A 9,358-nucleotide genomic window follows, 5' to 3' on the forward strand; every position below is an offset into this window, starting at 1 on the left:
TCGGCTTTGCTGGCACACACGTGCTCTTTTCATGAAATTTTCAAGGACTATTGCGCCTAAATTTTGGGGTATTTCAGAGATACAGCGTTGAATTTCATCTTTTAAGGTTTCAATCGTTGTTGGTTTGTTCACATAAACTTGCGACTTTAAAAAACCCCAAAGAAAAAAGTTCGAAGAGGTTAAATCGCATGATCTGGGCGGCCAATGCCGATCTCCAAAACGCGAAATAACACGACCAGGAAATGACACGTGCAGTAATTCAACAGTTTCTCGGGCTGTATGGCATGTTGCACCGTCCTGTTGAAAACCCATGCTGTTGAGACCCATATTTTGCAATTTTGGCACAAAAAGTTAGTTACCATTTCACGATAACGAACACCACTGACGGTTAATGTACAGTTAACCAAGTGGATTTTCGAAGAAAAATGGTCCGATGACGCCTCCGGCCCACAATGCACATCACACAGTGACTCTTTTTAGATGCATCGGTTTCTAAACGATCACTAGTGGATTTTCGGAGCCCCAAATGCGACAATTTTGTCGATTAACAAAGCAGCCATCAAGATGAAAATGGGCCTCGTCACTAAAGATTTTCGTTGAAAAATAATCGTTCTTATTGGAACTATTATATTTCGGAAAAAATGAAACTCAATTCGAAAAACCGAAAAACACAAAATTTTGAATTGAAGCAACAATTAGCGACGCTCAAGACGAAGCAGTATGGCAGTTATGCAACGTTTCAACAAAATGTTGGGTTTTTCAATCTCTGAAGAGCTGATAAGTGGCGAAGAAATTGGATTCGTAACGTCTACTAGTACCAAAAGAAGAGTAATTGAACTTGTGGACATACTCATCTTCAAGGTGGGCGGGCTTCACAGGCTTTGGACAAGGGAGCAGTGTTATCGGGTGGTGCGCCGTGAAATTATCTTGCCCATACAATACACTAGCATGCACTATTTCTACAGGTATAATTTAACACTTAAAATATATCATCACTGCGTGAAAATAGGTCTGAATGAGAAAAGAACCCCCTGTCAGCCTTAGGGGTATTTTCCAGTTATCCGGATTATATGAATGTGAAAGCATGAGGTGTATATTATCAACGTGTTAGTTATATTCGTGGAACTTATTGAATAAAACTATATTCAAACGTAACTTTTTTGTAACTAATATAAACGAGCCGAAATTCATGTGTGATGGAACTGAATAATTTCATTATTTCACTTAATGTATTTCCTGAAACTACCTCTACTTCATCAGGCAATTTGCTAATTCGTTGCTTAAATCAATAAATTGAGCCGCTAAACTGTCAACGCAGAGATTACAAAAGCAGCACAACAACTATTAATATCGATAGCGAATTAATTAAACACATTAATGAATTCTACAAACCTACTTTTGATTTCATAGTTCATGCAAATTCTATAAAAGAAGAAACGGTTGACTAATTGCTTGCTGGAGGGGCAGTTGGTGTTGCAATACTGAATGGATAATGCGTGTCTGTGTGCTCATCGTGACGGTTCATTTGGGTAATATAATTTTACCATTGTTGTACACATGATTTGTACATTAGATATCGCCAACCGATTTTGGGTGATAAGCAAGACAATGCTCGAACTAAGTGGATAAGTTGGAGAATGACAATAAATGGACCAGCGGCAATTTATAGTGCAATTCTCCAGCACAAGAGGTTTACGATAAGTTTAGTCATTTGTGCAAGACTTCAATTTTACCAGTTATCTCCCATCTAACCAACTCGTTAGTAGTATCAAACGTGCCGTTTTTCGAATAGAGATTGAAACATCATATTACAGAGGAGTTTCTTTTTTTCATTCCTAAAGTAAGCATTCTACAACGGCCCAAACGCGAGAAACTCCCATTTCTAAGTCGAAGTTCGACGGAACTTTTAGTACAATGTGTTTCAGAGCTGTAGTAAGGAAATCCTAGAGGAGATTCCGCAGGACAAAATATGGAAAAAGTTGATATCAACATGCGTTTAAAAATGCTTCCTTTTCGGAGATACAGTTTACTAAGTTCTAATTCATTTTTTCGTAATGATTCTGAAAGTATCCGACCTTCAAACTTAAAAATTATCGAAGTTACGTTTTTTTTGAGTCGGATACACGTCGTACTGTTTAAATTCAAAATTGATACATAATCTAAAAGGTCGATATGTTTCTAACACGTGATTACGTATTCGTGATTTATTTCAATCTTATCAATGAGAAATATGTTATTTAAAATTAATAAATGATAACAAAATTACAGCAATAGTTCAAACTGCATCGATGCAGGCCTTGCATAGCCTCATCATATTTAAATACCCGAAGCGTTTTGCATTTTTGGCGGACTATTCGAAACGATCCGCAAAATGGAAAAGTGCTGCAGCACCCTGGATCGCAAAAACAAAGAATTTTTGGACCCATGTTCATTATCTCCATATTTTCCTTATAACGATTTGCTTGTGCAAGCCAGTTTGTGCAGATGGCTTGAGCATGTAAACGGCACTTTACGTTTCTGAAGAAATTTTTCGGAAAGGAAATTGATAAAGCAGACAAAAATGTGTTAATCTCACAATAGCTGCTCTCTGAGTATAAAGGTTTAAAGGGTTATTTTAAAGACCCAAATCAATGGCACCGGGTCTCCGAAAGCCCCAGAACAATAGTTTTATTGCGAACCGATTTGCAAATTAATATAAAATGCATTATTTGTTGTAATGGTGCCAAATAAACTTAGGGAACGTTAGTTTCTTTTTAACAAAATTTCAACTACTTCATTAGCACGTTGCCAGTGTTTTACCACTGATATTTCGAAAAGTGATGTATCAAGTGCATCTATAAATTGCTTCATTCATTCAAATTTTATCGCACGCCAATGAAAACACTGCTCCATGGCCCAATTCAGGCGTTCTTTCCATATTTCCGTCAACTTGAAGATGAGTAAGTTCACAAAATTCAACTACGCTTGTTTTGGCCCTAGCACAAGTTGCGATTACAATTTCTCTGCCACGTATCAGCTCCTCAGAGAGTGAAAAACTCAGCTTCCTCAGCATCTTCTTTTGCGGTTTCTACTACAAGTATTTTGGTGCCAAAATTTCGTGTTTTAAACGGCCATACAAACAGCGCAATTATTCTCGATACATTGGGGTATAAATCTAAACCAAACAACCCTTTACTGAGTCTAGAGACATTTATTTTATAGCTCCGTCCTACGTTCTGCCGGTTTGACTACGCAACTCATTCTTAAAAAAAAAACCCTTCTCATTAACTGGGCTTTTCAAAAATAACATTAACAACCATCTAGGGTTCTGACTGGCGTCCAATATGTTGCAGGGCAATGGCTGCGCTGTAACATGAGTCCTGTGCGCCCACAGCCGCAACAGACTTCACAAGAATCCTAACCGGATTTTTAATTCATTACTATGAAGACAAAATGCCAGCGCGGGTGCAGAAGCAATGATGTCATGAAACTGGTTGGCGAAGAACAACGTGCGTGCTGGTCGGCTGGTTGCGTAACCACGTAACCAGCCAATGCTGGGTTCTGGGCTGCTTTGCGGCCTGCTGATACCATTCCCATTAATCCCCCTCACTCGGTGACCGACAAAATAACTGGCGCGAAATACCGTGTTGCCGCATACGACGGCAATAAATATCAAAAGGTGGCAAAAATCCCCAATAGATCCAATCCGACCAAGAGCTACTCGAAGGAGAGTATCTTGGAACATATTCTAGATACAGAAGATGCAAACATTCAAGCAAAAGTCAAATAAGTTACCACACGTTTACATGAGAATCGGAGCCAACGGCAAAAAATGCAACCATAACCCCAGTAATGCTATCATCAAGATTCGGATGATTCAAGGTGATATAACGCTCTGCAACAGTCGAGCAATCGATTGCCATGCATTAGTCACGCAAACCACATACACAATTATTTATTTACAAATTTTCACTTTCGTTCGAAAAGAAAGCGAATCGTCTGGTGGGCGGCTCCACGCATCGAGTCTAGCCACAATACAATCCAATTTCACTACCCATTATAAAACATATTTTATGTAACTCGATTAGCGAAAGAGAAAGAAGAAAGACCCGGAAAGTAGGTTACTGGATAAAAGCGAATCTGCCCAGGCGCCACGTTACTGTAAGTGGAAGAAGAGCGGCTGTTGCTGCTGGTTTGGTTTGCTTTGGTTTCACACGACTCCGACCAGCCATGACCAAGGCGAATGGAGATTTGGCACGATCAGTGGGTGGACACTTTGAGGTTGAAAGCAGATACCTTGTTGCCGTCCATATATTTTACTACTAACTCTCTGGATATATGATATCTATGAATATGTCTCTCCACCATGTTAGAGCAACCATTAAAATGTACGAATGTACTAACAGCTTCCCGATCGAGACAGGGAGACACAATATCGCCTAAACTATTTACTTTGGCACTCGAAGGCGTTTTTAAAAGGATGGACTGGTCGGGTAAAGAAATAAATATCAATGGCGAAAGACTAAATCATTGACGTCAGGAGGAAGACCAAAATAATATGATAGCACAACTAGAGCAAACATCAAAGAAAATAGGACTTAAAATCAACCTAATGTATGTATCAGGCAGCGAACTAAAGTAACTGACATAACAACAATAACACAGTTGAAATGGGACACATAGCTCGCATCAAGAACAATAGATGGAACGCTATGATGATCAAGTGGAGACCATGGACAGGAAAAAGAAATAGAGGTCGACCAATAACTCGATGGTATGAAGAGACTACCACGGATAAGAATTGCACCGGATAGGAATAGATGGAGAACGTTAAGGGAACCTAATACTGAGCGCAAACGGGCTAAAAAAGAAGAATATGTCTAGATATTTTGATACAGTTCACAATGAGTTCCAGTAGCTGATTTCCGTCTGGTCCGTATTGGAAGATGGTAACAAATCACCATCCCCCGTCGTATTAGCACAATACATAATAAACAATTTCAATTCGAAAAAATGAACAAAACAGAAACACTAAGCGTCCCCATTCCCAGAAAACTATTTTAAAAATACGCAAACAGGGTACCGATACACGGCGTATCAGAATACGGCTAATGAATGGTGCATACTCAAATAGGTGCTCAACTCTAGTAGCTTTCATGAAGGTTCATTGGTAAAAAGTGTCTTAGTCAAGTCATCAGTATTTAATTTTCCATAAAGCTTCAAAGAAACAAACAGACGCCAAACATCATAAATTATGTATTGTCTGTTCATTACATGGCTTATGCGAAGTATACGTTAGGTTGGACCTAAGACACAGCAAAATAGACGCCCATTGTAAAGAAAGGGTGCTGGATTTTGATTGCAAATCTTATAACTTACCATTATGTTTATTAGTTAAGCTTTGATGGGTTCGGATTTACGGTACCTGAAACAAAAGAGATCGTTATTAATATCATACAGTTCAAGAAAAAATATATATTGGTATTCGATTTTGATCTTTTCAAAGTTTTGGGAACGAAAAAAAATTGATTAAAGCCCATTAAAGTCGGCAAAAAATGTCATTAAACTTTGAGAACCTTGACTCTCATCAATTTTAACCTCGAAAAATATTTAAGAACAAAAAACAAATAATAAATATGTTTTGTTCATTCTTCGTACGTAATCGCCATTGTGTGCATTTTTAAAGTTCTTTAATGATTGCTTACATTTTGGGAAATTAACCATTTGAAGGTTTTTCGACACGCTAAAAGCATGACTTAAGACTATCAGCTTCAAACGTGTGCTAAAATTCATTACTTTTGATTTTTCTTCCAAGGACTTTTCGTGCAGTTGTGGCAAGGTTTCTGAAAGTGTCGTAGAGAAAGGTTTCCTAACCTGTTCGAAAATATCATCTTTTTTAAAGCTTCAGGCACAAATCGAAGCTCTAACCGAAGCTCTAATCGGAGTTCTTCCCATACATTTTCTACCAAGAGAGAACTCAGGAAATGAACCGCTTAATTCTGCGTTGAGGGTCAAGTAGGCTTGTTTCAGCTCGATATCTTTAAAATCAAGCTCACAATTTTTCGTACCCTTTTAAAAATATAAATTTTTATCTTGGTGTGGATTCGTACAAAATCCTCTGGACTTTTGGATAAACCATGAGAAGTTGATTACCTTATATAAAAAATATTCACCCATTCCTGCAACTTCAGTTCCCTCTGAACGATAATTTTCAAAAACTGGACAAGTGACTAATGATCGTCTTCAAAAAATGTAGATACAATGAAATGTTTAATAATAATATTGCAAAGGTTGATTTTAAAATATAGACAACATTAATTATTAACTTAATTTTGATTCACGGATGTATTTTTCTTTACTGTTGCTAATTATTCATATTTATTTTATCTCAATGCTTGTATTTACTACTTTTCTTGATATACAAGGTGTTTGGAAAGTAGATGCATTTCTCACAGGGGGCGATAGTGCAAGTAATTTCGGATATATTTCGTTAAAATACCGTGTCCCGAAAACGCTTAGTTTCCGATCTACAGGGTGATAAAGTTTCAATAAAAACAATGTTACTTATTAATAATGCGGAAACCACTCATAATACAATTATAGCGCTTTTTAATAAATTAATTTTTGAAAACAAGCGAATAAACTAGACGATCTGGAATTTCTTCGAAAAAAATTCTAATAAAATCAAATCTCCGAAAAGCAATGAAAAATTCAACAATCTTCATACTAAACGATAAGCGGGGGCTTAAATCAATCCGTCACAATTCCAGTTGATTATATTCACTTCAAGTCAACAATATCTCAACAATCAAAGCAACTAAGGTAAAATAGGGAATGGCATTATTTAGAATAAATGAATGAATTTTGAAACATACAAAGCACCGATGCATGTAAGCATGGTGCTGCTTACATTCATCTTTGAAATATCGAGTCATATATCAGCGCCATTCGAAAGAGAACAGAAGACTCTTTATCTTTTGGGATGTGAAGACACGAAACATTAAAGTCGAACAGTTGAATGGGAATGATATACCTAACTGAAACTGTGTGCCAACAAGCACAAAGGGGGGCGGAGATGCGCGAAATAATTTCCGAAAACGAGAGTCTTTTGTATTACATTCAACGTAGGAGGGCCATTAGCTAAGGCGACACACACCTAAATATATTGTATCTGTCCGGAAATCCCAAGATCGATAATGATGTGTTTGGTAATAAAATTAACACCTCCTGGACCTTTGATTTTGATGGAACCGCTTTTAAAGAGATGACAGACCAACAATACATGGCGGGAACTTCAATACCAAAAACACCGATTGTGGATGAAACTGGAATACATCCAGAGGCATCATGCTATCGAATGAGGCAAAAAATAGAATATTCGAGATAGCTGCACCTCAAGAGCCCCAAATCACCCAAATTCGCAGAGATGACATCTAGTACATATCATATAAGACTTCCAAGAACAGGAAAGGGCTGTCACTTGAATTTGAGACACCCTGTATCAATGATTACTATCTTAAAATAAACTAGGCCTTTATATCTATAACTTTTATATTAAACATTTTTCTCTAATTTTCAAATTAGATGTTAAAGCGGGGTGGTCAAAGTCGAATCAATAACCCTGTACATGGGTCGGTACCAGAAAAAAGTAAACTTCGTTATCTAAAAGCCATTGAGACATATTTCAGCTCCGAAAATGCAGTGTTAGCATATTTTGAAGAACAAACGAAACGAAACAGAAGAAGCCGCCTACTTTGTTGGCCATGTACCGTATGATAAGAACGATGCTACAAATTGAAAAAAAAATTGTTGTTTTCAAACATGCAAAATTGTTACCCTTCCTGAAACGACAAAATGTGGGCTTTAGGTCCAATAAATTCAACGTATTTTCCAGGGAGAACATAGAGGACTTTTTAAACAAAGCTTCAAATAAACATCTATCGATTAAGATAAGATACATATTTGACGTTCTGTAAATGCGTATTTTTACAGTAATCCCTCTGTATCTATCATCTATTCCTTTATGTATCCTTTTCATTGTTTTAAGTAGGAATAATAATAGGTGTATCTGGAGCTTGTCGGTTTTTGCTAACAAAAACCATTCTATTCATTTTTGAAAAGCAGCACACAAATCAATTGGCAACCCAAAACACATCTCAAATGTATTGATGTTCAAAAAAAAAACTTTAAAATTTAGCTACACTTCGAAACGGAATGGCCTGAAAACAGGTCGTTTGTAGAAAGACGTTCAATAAATTTTCACAACGGTACTCCAATAAACTATCACAAGGATCCAGCGAGTCGAATTCGAGAAACTCCAGGGAGCTGTACATTTTACGTCCATTTGTATGAAAACAGGTGAATGCAACCTACATCTCACTTCGGTCAAAATAGCCATCAATCAAGACACACAATTAAAGTTGCGTAAGAATAATGCCGTTCTGCCGATCGACAATACGGTTTAGAGAAGGATTACTCACAGATACAATAGACGGAAACGTAGGGCTTCGAAATCTGTCAGAATTAGTGACTCAATGACTCGGAAGGTTCTTTCTGTTATCTATTTTTCGTACCTGACACTACTTCCACAATGCCCCTCTTGAAGAATAACAAAAAATTGAATGTGCTTTTCGGCTCTTTGATGAACGTGCTAATAGGTATTTGTTTTCAACGGGAAACTGCCAACTGCCTTTACAGTTTCACCGGACACAGCTTTTCACTTGTAAACAGATTGTTAGTTGTCTCTGTGACTAGTTTTTGTATTGTCTTGCACACACTGTGAGCAATAAAAAAAGTTTTTCACTACACACACAAGAAGACGTGGACTAAAAGCGATGACCGGTTTCCGCCCTGAAGCTATAAGCTGAAGCCTATAAGAAAGTGTAATCCTTATTATTGTTAATATAATTCTTCTAATTAATTATACGGTAGAAATAAATATCTTCTAATGTTGCGACTACGTGATTTAAAAGTGTTTTTTACTGCATGTAAGCATTGTATGCGGAAACGTATGTGAAAACATATCGGTGGTCGAAAAATATAATATAATCCAGTTGAATTTTTGGCTTGCTGGAAGTAGAAGCTATAAATCTGGTTGATTTGTGTGGCTTTGGATGAATATAGCTTGCAGCATCTTCTACTAAGAGTTTACCTAGAAGTGTCGAAGAGCACTCAAATTAAGCCGACCACGTATCCATGGTTTAACCCACACATGAGCTTTTTATTGGTACTTTTTCCTGTAGCTCGTCTACCTTTTTTCACTAAATCGTTAGCCAGTATTTTGCAAATAAGTTCTATATTGTTGAGGCGGATTCATTTTTTTACAAACTTCTTTTTGGGTATTTCGCCTCAAAAATTTTTGTCTTTAAAAAAGACAGAA

General features: G+C 37.1%; 1 protein-coding gene across 6 annotated transcripts in view; it reads right to left on the bottom strand.

Moving 5' to 3' along the window:
* LOC109538086 (nuclear hormone receptor FTZ-F1) overlaps nucleotides 1-9,358 on the bottom strand; it is a 108,466-nt gene that overhangs the window by 45,693 nt on the left and 53,415 nt on the right. For 4 of the 6 annotated variants that reach the window (XM_048668895.1, XM_048668896.1, XM_048668893.1 and 1 more), the window contains one exon: nucleotides 5,359-5,404. The exons of the other annotated variants lie outside the window; for them this stretch is intronic. The gene's annotated coding sequence lies outside the window, so the exon portion shown is untranslated. The remainder of the gene's footprint in view (nucleotides 1-5,358; nucleotides 5,405-9,358) is intronic. 6 annotated transcript variants of the gene reach the window in all.

This window comes from Dendroctonus ponderosae, unplaced genomic scaffold, assembly GCF_020466585.1.
Source record: "Dendroctonus ponderosae isolate FM_Combo_2020 unplaced genomic scaffold, Dpon_F_20191213v2 Dpon_F_20191213_8, whole genome shotgun sequence".
Taxonomy (NCBI): domain Eukaryota; kingdom Metazoa; phylum Arthropoda; class Insecta; order Coleoptera; family Curculionidae; genus Dendroctonus; species Dendroctonus ponderosae.